The sequence below is a fragment of the Podarcis vaucheri genome, assembly GCF_965113315.1.
Source record: "Podarcis vaucheri genome assembly, chromosome: 6".
NCBI classification, from domain to species: Eukaryota; Metazoa; Chordata; class Lepidosauria; order Squamata; family Lacertidae; genus Podarcis; species Podarcis vaucheri.
In genome coordinates, this window is record NC_138764.1 from 31,081,196 (window position 1) to 31,092,960 (window position 11,765).

Consider the following 11,765-nt stretch of genomic DNA (forward strand, 5'->3'; position numbering starts at 1 on the left):
GTACATAGTATACAAATAAAAGTTACAGCACATTTCCACAACAGTGCTAAATCACTCCTCCTGACCTGATAAAAAATACATCTTTTCACCCAGTAGACCTGACATGGCCTGTAAGTGTGCAATATGACAAAACTCTAAATAATATGCAACCAGTGTAGATTGTGAAAATTGCAGAGTTTTGTTTTATTTTTATTTTCTCTACAGGTACAAGGCTGTCTGCAGGCTGGGTACCAGAAGTGGGCCTCAGCATCTTCCAAGCATAAGTTCTTGGACCAATAACAGCTCCCTACATATGGCGTACATGTGTGGAAGTGGAATCTGGTTAAAGAGTGAATCCTTCACTCCTTAAAATCCATCACTGTTGAAAGGGAGGAAAGGAAAGGAGAGGGAACCAGACAGAGTGACCGTCGGAGTCTGAGGGAAAGAAGAGAAAGAACTGAAAAGAGGGGGGCAAAAGGAATGGATGGACTGAGGTGAAGGAAAAGCCTATGCCTATGTCCAGCTTCTCTTTGAAGACCTCCATCAAGACGGAGCCCACCATCTTTCCTCTTGGTAATTGGGCTCTGTTGTTCAACTGCTCTTACTGCCAAGAAGTCTATGTACAATAGTCAAAGCACATTTCACCCCTCAAAGAATTCTGGGCACTGTAGTATGTTAACGCTTGCTGGAAATTGTAACTGTGAGGAGTGAATTTCAGGGGGCCATAATTCTTTGAGGGAAAGAATGCACTTTGAATGGATGTAGCAGCATAGAACCTGCTGTGTGACAGACCTTCGAATATTGAAAAAGTGTGACCATGCTCCTCCTCAGATGTCTCTTCTCCAGGCTAGGTATGCCAAGTTCCTTCAACCATTCCTCAAAGAAGATTGCTTTTTTTACCTACCCCTGACCATTTTCATTGCTCTCCTTTGAACACATTCCATTTTTTCTATAACCTTCTCAATGTGTGGTACCTGGAACTGGAAACACTTGTCTTCAGTCAGTGGCCCTGCAATAGACTTGGAAACTAAGATTCTATTAAGGCATCAAATTAACATTACCCTTTTTTGCAGCCACATCACGCCCAGGGGTGCCAACTTGACTAAAATATTGTGGAGGCCAAAGCCCCCCACGGCCTCTAGGAGTTAGTTCCTGCAGTTTATGACTGGCTGCAATCCTGAGATGGTTTTTCTGTGATATACTACTGCCATGCCAGGTATCTGTCCACCTCCTCCAATTTATACATGCACATTGGGATTTTCCCCATAATGCGGCCCTTTATGCCAGTCCTCTTTCTATGATTTTGTGGGGCCCCAGAAGGATTTGGTGGGCTGAAAGAGAGATGATAATCTCATGCTTGTATATTTTAGACAAGTAAGTAGGCGTGCATTAACAAATGGCTGTCCCCAACCCCAACAAGGAATCCCTATTTGCTTTCAAACAAATACCCACCCAATTCTAAAGGTCTGGGATGATCACGGGGAATGTACAATCCTAATGCTCATCTGCATTTGCATTGGTGATGCGGTGGCGTCAGGGCTGAGCTATCTGAGGTGAGCCAGGAACTGGGAAGCAAGAGTAAACAATGGATAGACCAGGAGAAAGGCCCAAGTTGGGACTGACAAATATCCAAGGATGCAGAGCTCAGGAAGACCTTGAGCAAGACTCAACTGGAAAAAGAATCTCTTTTGTACTCCTTCCCACCAAGAAGGAGCCAATGCAGGGGCAGACGAAGGGGTGTGTGGTGGGGGCAGACCGCCTCAGGTGTCTTTGCTGAGGGGGGTGGCATTTGGCAGTTGCAGGCGGGCGGTGCGCCAAATGTCTGCCATTGGCGGCTTGCTCTGCTCCCATGGGCTGCTTGCTCGACCCCTGGCTGCAGGGCCGCACACCATTCCGTGCACCCAAGCGGCTATCCCACACCTGGGAGGGCACCCTCCGCACCCCACACCCCTTGGGAGCATGCCCACCCTGGGAGCGTGGGCATATGCTCTGCTGCTGAGCCAATGGTCATCCCGGGTGGACAGAATCAGTCGGGAGAAGCTGCCACCTGCAGTTGTCGTTCATCATGAATGGCAGTTGCAAACAGATCTAGCAGTGGAAACCTGCTTATATGCATTGGTTTCTCTTTCTGGCTCACACAGCAACCATCACATCTATTTCACATTCTTATAGGACATTTCCTAATGGTTTTTTTTAAGTTAATGGGGCAAATATATCCCCCAAATGCTTTCTTGGGGTGTTGCATTATATCTCTTGAGCTCTCACACACAAACATTCACACACACGTACAAACTGCAACCAATATCATTTAATTTGAATTTAGATTCTGCCCTAAACAAAGAGTTATGTGGCCTGCATTTTTTTTTACTTTTTTTTACTGCTATATCATGATTTACTAACTCCATTTTGGGGGTTAAAGGGAGCATGACCTTGCTCCGTATTAATATTTAAAGATTACCTTGTGCATGAAATCAGATGCTGACACAAGTCTCACAGGACTGGTGAGCTTTCTAATCTTTTGAAAGAAGCGGTGCCACATTGCAAATATGTCTTGCAAAATATTCAAGCTACAGGATATAACAAAATGTTAAGCCAGCAGGAAGCATGTCGTGAAAATTTCAATCTGTACAAGCAGTTTGGCAATAATCTATTTTTAAGTGAATTGCAATACCATGAAGGACATTGCTTAACATCGTAGCAAAGGCCAACAGCTTAATCTGAGAGACCGCAGCAAAGAGAATAATTCTCCTAGTCAGTCATAAATGCATTTAGTGCCCTTTTCAAGGTAATAAACAGAATCGACTCTTTTGAAAAGGGGGAAAGGGGGCGGGGTGGAAATCATCCCAAATTTTACATACAGTTTGTGAAACAATTTTGCACTTTGGGGCTGGGGGGAATCAACCTTGAAATGTTTTGAAATTACAGCTGGTCACCCTGAAGCAATAACTGGTGACAATGTTCATATAGATTACAAACACACACAATTTTTGTGTGTGTGTTTGTGTAACTATAAGAATTAGCGAGAATAAGGAAGGGAAATCTCCATCTCCTTTCAACTTTTCTCAGTAGTCAAAATGTCCTCTTCATGTCAGTAGTCAAAATGTCCTTTGTCATGCTCATCTCGAGGAACTATTGTAAAATCAAGGGATAGGCAACCTGTTTTTCCCCCTTCTAGATCTTGTTGGAATCCAACTCACGTCAGTACCTGCCAGTATGACCAATGACCAGGGCTGATAGTCATTGTTATTGGTGTCTGTCTCAAGATACAATGGAGTGTGCCTCTGGGGATGAAGTCAAATCACTGCACCAGCAGCACCAAGGTGACCTCTCTGGGGCAAAAGCCTGGGCAATGTGTATAGACATCCTGGGCTGTCCAGACAATGACCTTCCCCCCTCTCAGCCTCACTGATGTGGTCCAAAGGAAAGCAGAGCAATATGTTTGGCACCAACTTGGCTGCAAGAATTGACAGAAGGAGGCATGCAAGGTGCCATCCATCCATTTTAGGGATGCCAGGTTTGTGTAGGATTTACTCCTTAGCCTTTTCTTCTCCCAGAGATATCCCACAAGACAGCAGGAGTTTAGGATCCTAGTTTTCCTACCTTTCCAGGTTGACAAGCTCCATCTGCCCCTCACTTCCCTCTACAGCATGTGCAGAAGCCACCTTCTTGACTGTTGGACCCAAAATTGGCTTTGTCCTCTCATACCACTGGAACCTGTCTTTGCATGCAGGAGAAGTTCCTACCTTACTGAGGGTTTGAGACTCATCAGCTAGTGTCACCTGGTTAGCTGGCCAGTCGAAGCAGTTTCCCTGGGTTTGACCGCTGGGTGCAGGGTGAGGACTAAAGGTGGACAAACTACCTCAGAAGGAGCACGACTTGTCCCTCACCAGAGTTACCACTGCTCCCCTAATAACCCACACTTCCCAATGGTCGTTGTAGTCCTACAACATTTGGAGGGTCACAGGCTGCCCTCCTTGACAGGGTCTGCAATGAGATATGACCAGAGAGCAAATGTTAGTAGCCTGAAAAAAAATCAGCTGTAACCAATGAAAGCAACAAAACTGGTGGTGGTGAAAACGACGATGTCAATGATATATGTCTGTGTGCGAGAGGAGAGAAGTGGGTGTGTGGGTGTGGAGGCTCTTTACACTTTTTCATACATTCTAGGCCAGAGGTCAGCAAACTTTTTCAGCAGGGGGCCAGTCCACTTTCCCTCAGACCTTGTGGGGGGCCAGACTATATTTTTTGGGCGGGAAATGAACGAATTCCTATGCCCCACAAATAACCCAGAGATGCATTTTAAATAAAAGGACACATTCTACTCATGTAAAAACATGCTGATTCCCGGACAGTCCACGGGCCAGATTTAGAAGGCGATTGGGCCAGATCCAGCCCCCAGGCCTTAGTTTGCCTACCCATGTTCTAGGCCTTTTTGTAGCATAGACCAAACCTTGGATGCTCACATGTTATTGGACTACAACCCCCATCATCCCTAGCTAGCAGGACCAGTGGTCAGGGATGATGGGAATTGCAGTCCAATAACACCTTGGGACCTGAGGCTGAGAAAGTGCTAGTGTAGACCAACAAATATTCTTCCCACGTTAATCAAAATATGTCAGTGCATTTCTATAGTTTTTCTCAAAAGCATATATTGGTTTGCTGAGAACTCTCAAGGTCATTTTGATCCCTTTTAATCTCATACTAGCATCAACCCCTCAAACAATTAGTGACTGCATAAGAGAGCAAGGTCATGCTTATCTTCCAAGATCACATTCTTGAAGATGGTCCGGAAAAAGCAGCTGATACAGAATATCGCTGGTGCCCAACTGTTGATGGGCACCATGATTTTATTTTACTTCATTTATTTGACAACATTTATATACAACTTGATTGTGAGAAAACCTCCCAGCGGTTCACAAAAATATAAAATAAAACATTGAAATTCTCAATTAGCAGCAGGTGTTTAAAAACATTCACAGATTAAAATCAACAATAAGCTAAATACAGAAAATCACACACCTACACCATGCAGCTTCTACATGTCTGGAAACAAAACAAACAAAACAAAAATGTATTGTAACAGGCACTAAAAAGAACACAGTGAAGATAGGTGCTTGGTTTCAATAGGAAGAGATTATATTACAGTGGTACCTCGGGTTACATACACTTCAGGTTACAGACTCTGCTAACCCAGAAATAGTACCTCGGGTTAAGAACTTTTCTTCAGAATGAGAACAGAAATTGTGCTCCGGCGGTGCGGCCCCATTAGCTAAAGTGGTACCTCAGGTTAAGAACAGTTTCAGGTTAAGAACGGACCTCCGGAACGAATTAAGTACTTAACCCAAGGTACCACTGTATACCAATTTTTAAACAACTGTATTTGGTTACCGGTTTGTTTCTGTCCTCAGTTCAAGGGGTTATCCTAAATGATGTTTAGTGTTATCCTAAATGGCTCTTAATTATCTCAAGGAGTACCTTCTCTCACATCCCCCCCCTTGCTTTGCCCACTAAAAACTGCCAAAGAAGTTGCTCCTATTTTTTATGCCAATTGTTTGTTTTAATTTTAAAAGTGGCTGGCGAAACAGATTAAAGAACCGTTCAAATATCTTTAAAAGGCCAACGCTCCAGATACTTTGGAGTGCATCTCCCGTCACCCTTGCCCATTGGCTGTGCTGGCTAGGGCTGATGAGAGCTGTCATTCAAAACAACTGGTTGTGGAAGGCTGGAGTAGACGATACTGAGCCAGGGGTCTGACCTGGTATAAGGAAGCACACCCTATGCTCCTAACCACACGGCTGCAAACTGCATAGGAACCTAGAAAGCACCCCTATAGCAGATCGCAGTATGCATCCATCTAGGCCAGAAACGCAGCAGCCCTCCAGCATCTCAGGCAGAGGTTCTTTCCTACGGCTGCTATCAAATACTTTTAAGTGGAGATGTCAGAATGGAAGTTGGGACCTTCTGCATTCAATTGCACTCTGGAACTTCCCTGCCTCTTGGTCCAGCAGTTCTTGCAACCAATCCTGCATGCATTTTATACCACATTGGCTCTTAGGATGAGGCCGCCAGTGCGGCATGAGTCTCAGATAACACGGAGCTATTTAGTGAAAGGAACTCACGTAGCCGAAACATTTTGCAATATCATACAATATTCATATTTGGGAGAGTTCTGATAATATAAATGGAATTGAACTACGTGATAAGGTTTCTGGTCTGCTGGATTCACTTCCTGATGTCTTTTCTCCTATTCATATTTCTAAACTTTTTTTTTGGGAGGGGGGAGAAATCCCATTAAATTCTCTTTAAATACCCTTATTGCTGGTTTGATGCTCTCAACCAAGAGTGATCACAATTTGTTAAGATAAATATATACTAGATCATGAATGTTTCATGAATCAGGCTTGGAAAGTAAAGGATAACATCTTTTTATATATATGAAAGGAAAGTGAGCCTCTTTTCCATAGTGAAATTATTTCACTGGGGAGGAGAATGAAAGCTATTTCGGCTGCTTAGGACACCTGATGTACCGTTCTAGATGAATTCAGATCATTTAGGAAAATGCTACAAGGTACTTTAGCTTATGACTCTCATCTGTTAACGCACGGCTGTTTAAAGTAATAAAAAGCTAATTACAGAGTGGAAGGATTTTGGTAACTAAATTAACGTAGATTTATCCCTCTAAACAAAAGCCCTTGCTTGAATATTACTATTGCATTGTGTTTCCTTGCTGATGTAAATGTGTATGGGTGACACCACCAGATGGCAGCCTTGGGTACAATCTTCCAACTAGCGACCCCCCCCCCCAACTTAGTGTGTAGCAAATGCTCATATTTTGCAAATATAAGTTTATTTTGGGCATGCTTGTTTCTGAATAAATATTGGGGACCGTGTGTACTGTCAGCTCTGCATTTTTAGCTTTACTTGGGGACAATTGTTTGTTCTGACAGTGCTTTTCATGAAAACAAATTGGGAAACAGATATGGAACTGGATTGAAATTCCCTTCAAGAATCTTCAAGATGTGTGTCCCATTCTTTTCTTTGATTATGATAGAGGTGTGAAAATATACTTTTGAAATCCTCCAAGGCCACTCACTAAATATATGATAGGAATCAGCAACTGGTAGCCTCAGGGTCAAAACTGTACATCTGCAGACACACATTTTCCCTCATTCATTCATTCATTTATAAAAATGTTTCTATACTGCCATCTCATGTAAAATATCAAGGCCTCTTATGTAAAATATACAATAAAAAGCAGCTCAAATTATTATTTAAAATGACTGGCTAGTCAAGAACATTTTAACAGCTGCACAGTCTTGCTGCATAAAAAAAGTTTTCAGGACACACCTGGAAGTCAATAGTGAGGACCATCTCTCTGCGGGAAGTGGATTCCACAACATGGGAATGGTGACATTGTATATATTAGGGATGAGGGAATAAATCTGATTGAGGTCATATTGATTAGTGAACCTAAACTAATTTGCACTTTCTGAAATGATGTGAGAGCTGAATCAACAGGCTTCCTTCAAAATTCACACTTCTCTGAATTTTTCAGTGTGGTTCTTCTGCAAAGAGACAAAATTGCATATAACGAGATAAAGTAGGCAAAGAAAGAAAGAAAGAAAGAAAGAAAGAAAGAAAGAAAGGCGTGTACTGGTAGAAATAACACACAAAAAATGCTTTGCAAAAATGTGTGTGTTGGGCAAAAATACAGACAAACATGCCTTTTAAAAAGAAAATCTAATTAAAATGCTTTTGAATTTTCGTGAGGACGTTTTTAAAAAATCAAAATCAAAATTGCAAATTAGTTGGTTTGGGTCTTACTCTCCGGAGCAGGAGAAAACAAGCTTGCTCCATCTTCCATATGACTGCCCTTTAGATATTTGAAAATGGCTACCATATCTCCTCAGTCTCCTCTTTTCCAGGCTAAACATACCTAACATACCCAACCCAATGTTCTCTTTGTGTGAGATTCATTGAAGGTGTTAGGACTTACCTTCCATGCTGGCCTAATGGCAGGTTGGAATGGGTCATTCTTCCTGCAGGGCAATCAATTTTAGTACAGAACTACATTTCCTTGGACCCAGTTATAACAGCTAGCCCTCTGTAGTTTGGTTCTCAGAGCTTCGTTTGTGTAAACAGGGTATACCAAGTCCAGTGTGGACAGTAGCTGAGGTTGATTTGCATATAAAGCTCAAAATCGCTTGGGACCCAAATATCTCAAAGGGCTCTTCCCCCAGTATCAACCATCTTGAACCCAATGAATGGCAAATGAGGCCTTGTTGAAAGTGCTGCCAGTAGGACTGCTCTCTGACTGGTCCTTTGTTTAGTGGCTGTTCCCCATTTGCTGAATGACCCCCATGGTGATAAGTCCAACTCCCTGCTTACCGACGTTACCCAGTCATGTGGTGTCCGAACGCTAGTGTTCTTGACAACCCAAAAACCACTGGTTGAGTGAATGCTTTAAAGCTTGGTTTTTTTAGTACCTGCTTTTAGAATGCTTTTCAAAATGATTTCAGTATTGCTGTGCTGGCTATCCCTGGGTTCCTTCGGGAAGAAGGGTTGGGATATAAGTTGAATAAATTATAATAAAGATAATATAAAGTAAGACATGAATTCCGTGGTACTTCCTCATGCAAAAGACTCTCCTCCCTGAAAGAGAGGGGAGGGGTTGTGGTCGGGAGCCCGAGCTCCGCCTAGCAGGGGGCGTAGCCCCCTGCCTTCAGCTCACCTGGCTGGCGCTCACGCCCCCTCGGTGGGCCACCCAACCAGGTGCCGCTGAGGGGGCGTGTTCAGCAGCTTTTGCTGCAGCGACAGCCTTTCCCCGGCCTCATTCTTCGTCGTCGCCTCTTCGGGAAGTCACCCACCCTCCACTCCCTTTTAGTTAGGGCTTAGGTTTTTGGCCTTGCTATGGACCTTAGGTTGGTCGCCCCGGTTGCCTGGGGGGCCTGGTAGGAGTTTTTCCACTTGGCACTAGGCTATTTGGTTTTTTCGCCTACCTCGTAGCAATCGTCACAACTTTTGCGGTATTGGTGGGTAGGTTAGGCATTGGAATAATGTGTTGTGGTGTGTCGAAGTGCTAGGTGTGGCCATCGCCTATGCCTTCAATTTTTTAGGGGTATTCCGTTAAAGGAATCTGGGGGTCGTGTATCCGTCCGATGCCTGCTTGGCGGGAGGCCTTGGCACGACCCTCGGTGACAACAGGGGTGAGCCTAGAGTCGGATTAGCATCGACAGGCTCCACCTACTGGTTGAATAACCCATCGTCCAATGCCTAAGCCAATACCTTTTCCATTGCTGTAACCAATAAAGTTGTGGCCTTTTCTTGCCCATTAACCATATATCACGTGTCCTTGTGTCTTTATTTCACCACACAGGGGTCGGGTCCTCGAACCACAATCAGTGGCACTTAATGAAAGGACTGGAGCCTCAACTCTCAGTGTAATGTTGGACAAAGGACATCATCCCCCTGAAAGGTAACTTCTGGGAAAACCAAACATGATAACCAATGTCATAATATTAAGTATATCATAAAATATACAGAAGCTGTTGATCTTGCTGTTTGATCCATCAAGACAGGCAATTTGAACATAATCTGCAAATTAAATTCAAAGCAAGCTCCATGCTTCTGAACTTTAGGCATATATATATATATATATATGCAGGTTTTGGTGTCTTCGGGTGTCTTCCCGTGTAAGAGTCGGGGTGTCTGTGCGACGTTTCGACGAGGTCTCACTCGTCATCTTCAGGCTGGTGCTTTCGGCTTCTTGTTACTGGAACATATATATATATATATATATATATATATATATATATATATATATATATATATATATTTTCACAGAGCCAGAAAATAAATAAATCTTGATCTTATGATTAAACTGTGAGAACTATGGGGGAAAAGCATTTTCAAATGAGATCTACTAGGGTGTCTCCTAGGACTGAGGTTTTAAACCAAAGTTGCATCAATTACTGGCTGTTTGTTAGGGCAGCTCCTTGCTGAGTAAAGGTCTCTGGGCTTTCATCGAAACCTCCCTCCCTTCCTGTTTGTTCTTTAGACAGAGTGAGGCAAACACCTCCTCCCAGCACCAAACGAATGCAAATGCATCGTATCTTTTATTTTTCTTTCTTCAGAAATTCATACAAATATTTAAAAGGTAGCGGATGATACTGTCATAGAGATGCACATCTTCAGAGTTGGGGAAATACTTCCTTTGATGCTTTGCAAATGAATCTCTTTTTTTAAAAAAAAAGAAACCTAGAAAAAGCAAGGTTAGGAGAAAGCCTCAAGAAGTAGAAAATTCCACAATAATTTTACAAGGAAAACGAAACTTGTTAACACATGGCGTGCTATTTTCTTCAGAAGTGAAGGCCCCATGGGACTATGGTCCTTACTACTTAATCACTACAGTAATTAGACATGATGTGGGTGAGTATTTAATTGAACAGTGGGCCATTTCAGATGTTAAAGCACTTTGGCATAACATTTCATTTCCTTTTCCTCATGTTCAGGGGATGATTAAACGCATACTAACTTTGGTAGGGAAAAGGGAGAACTTGGCCTGTTAAGCTATTAATTGGTATTAAAACTCTATTTGTTTGCACTGATTGCGGAAGAGAGTAACAGAATTGTTTAGTAAACAAATTAATAGAATATCTTATGCAAATCAGGTTATGTGTAAATGCACCAAGAACCCCAAGAAATCTCATTAATATATAAAGCATGGTGTCTTAACATACTGTGCCAAAAAAAATTATTCTGTGTTTCCCCCCCTACCATTCTGATCCCTTAGTGAGAAGACATTGCATCCTCCACATGCATCTGCTGGGTGACCTTGGGCCAGTCACACTTCTGTGAAGTCTCTCAGCCTCACTCACCTCACAGAGTGTTTGTTGTGGGGGAGGAAGGGAAAGGAGATTGTTAGCCGCTTTGAGACTCCTGAAGGGGAGTGAAAGGCGGGATATCAAATCCAAACTCTTCTTCTTCTTCTTCTTCTTCTTCTTCATCCAGGGAATAGAGAAATTCCCTGAATTTCTCATAGGTAGAGTGTGGGGCTGGGGGAATCCACCAGTTATATATGGTCTGCTAAGAACCTCAGCAATTTTTAAGCGGTTCATGGAGAGGAGGGAGGTTTGGGAACACCTGATTCAGGATATATTATTTGTGAATGTGTTGAAACAGTGATGCAATCAGTGGGTCCTGTGAATTTTCGTACACCCTGTTTGAAAAAGAAACTTTAAAGCAGCATCTTTTATGTACATAATCTCAGAAAATGTTGCCTTTCATATGAGACAGGGAGGAATGCCAAGACGTTTTGAGCTAGAAAACGGAATCTTCTTTTTTGATTGTCTTTTCCCCCTGGTTCATTTTCTCGAACAATACAACATTAGCATCCCACAAGTGGCCTAGAAAAGACCCCAGAGAATTAAATATGCTGGTATCGTTTGGCCACCCGGAATCAAATATCATGGACGGTATGAAATGACTTATCATAAGCTCGGAGCACACAATGGGGATCTTTGTGTTATTATTTGTTTAAGCCCCTGCTGCCCTTTTGCACTTTTGATGGTAATCTGTGTTTTTCAAAACATCAATTCAAAATGACATTTTTTGAATGTTGCTGTTGTGAATAGCTTTTGATGAATAGAGGGTTCCTTTGAAAGGTTACATGTGGGCAGCAAAGCGAGGGCACAGCTGAACTGGATCTTCCCTCCCCCTCCCCCACTTTTTTTTTGACCTTGTAAAGGTGACTATGACACCTTTTTTTGTTTATTGTTTATACTGAA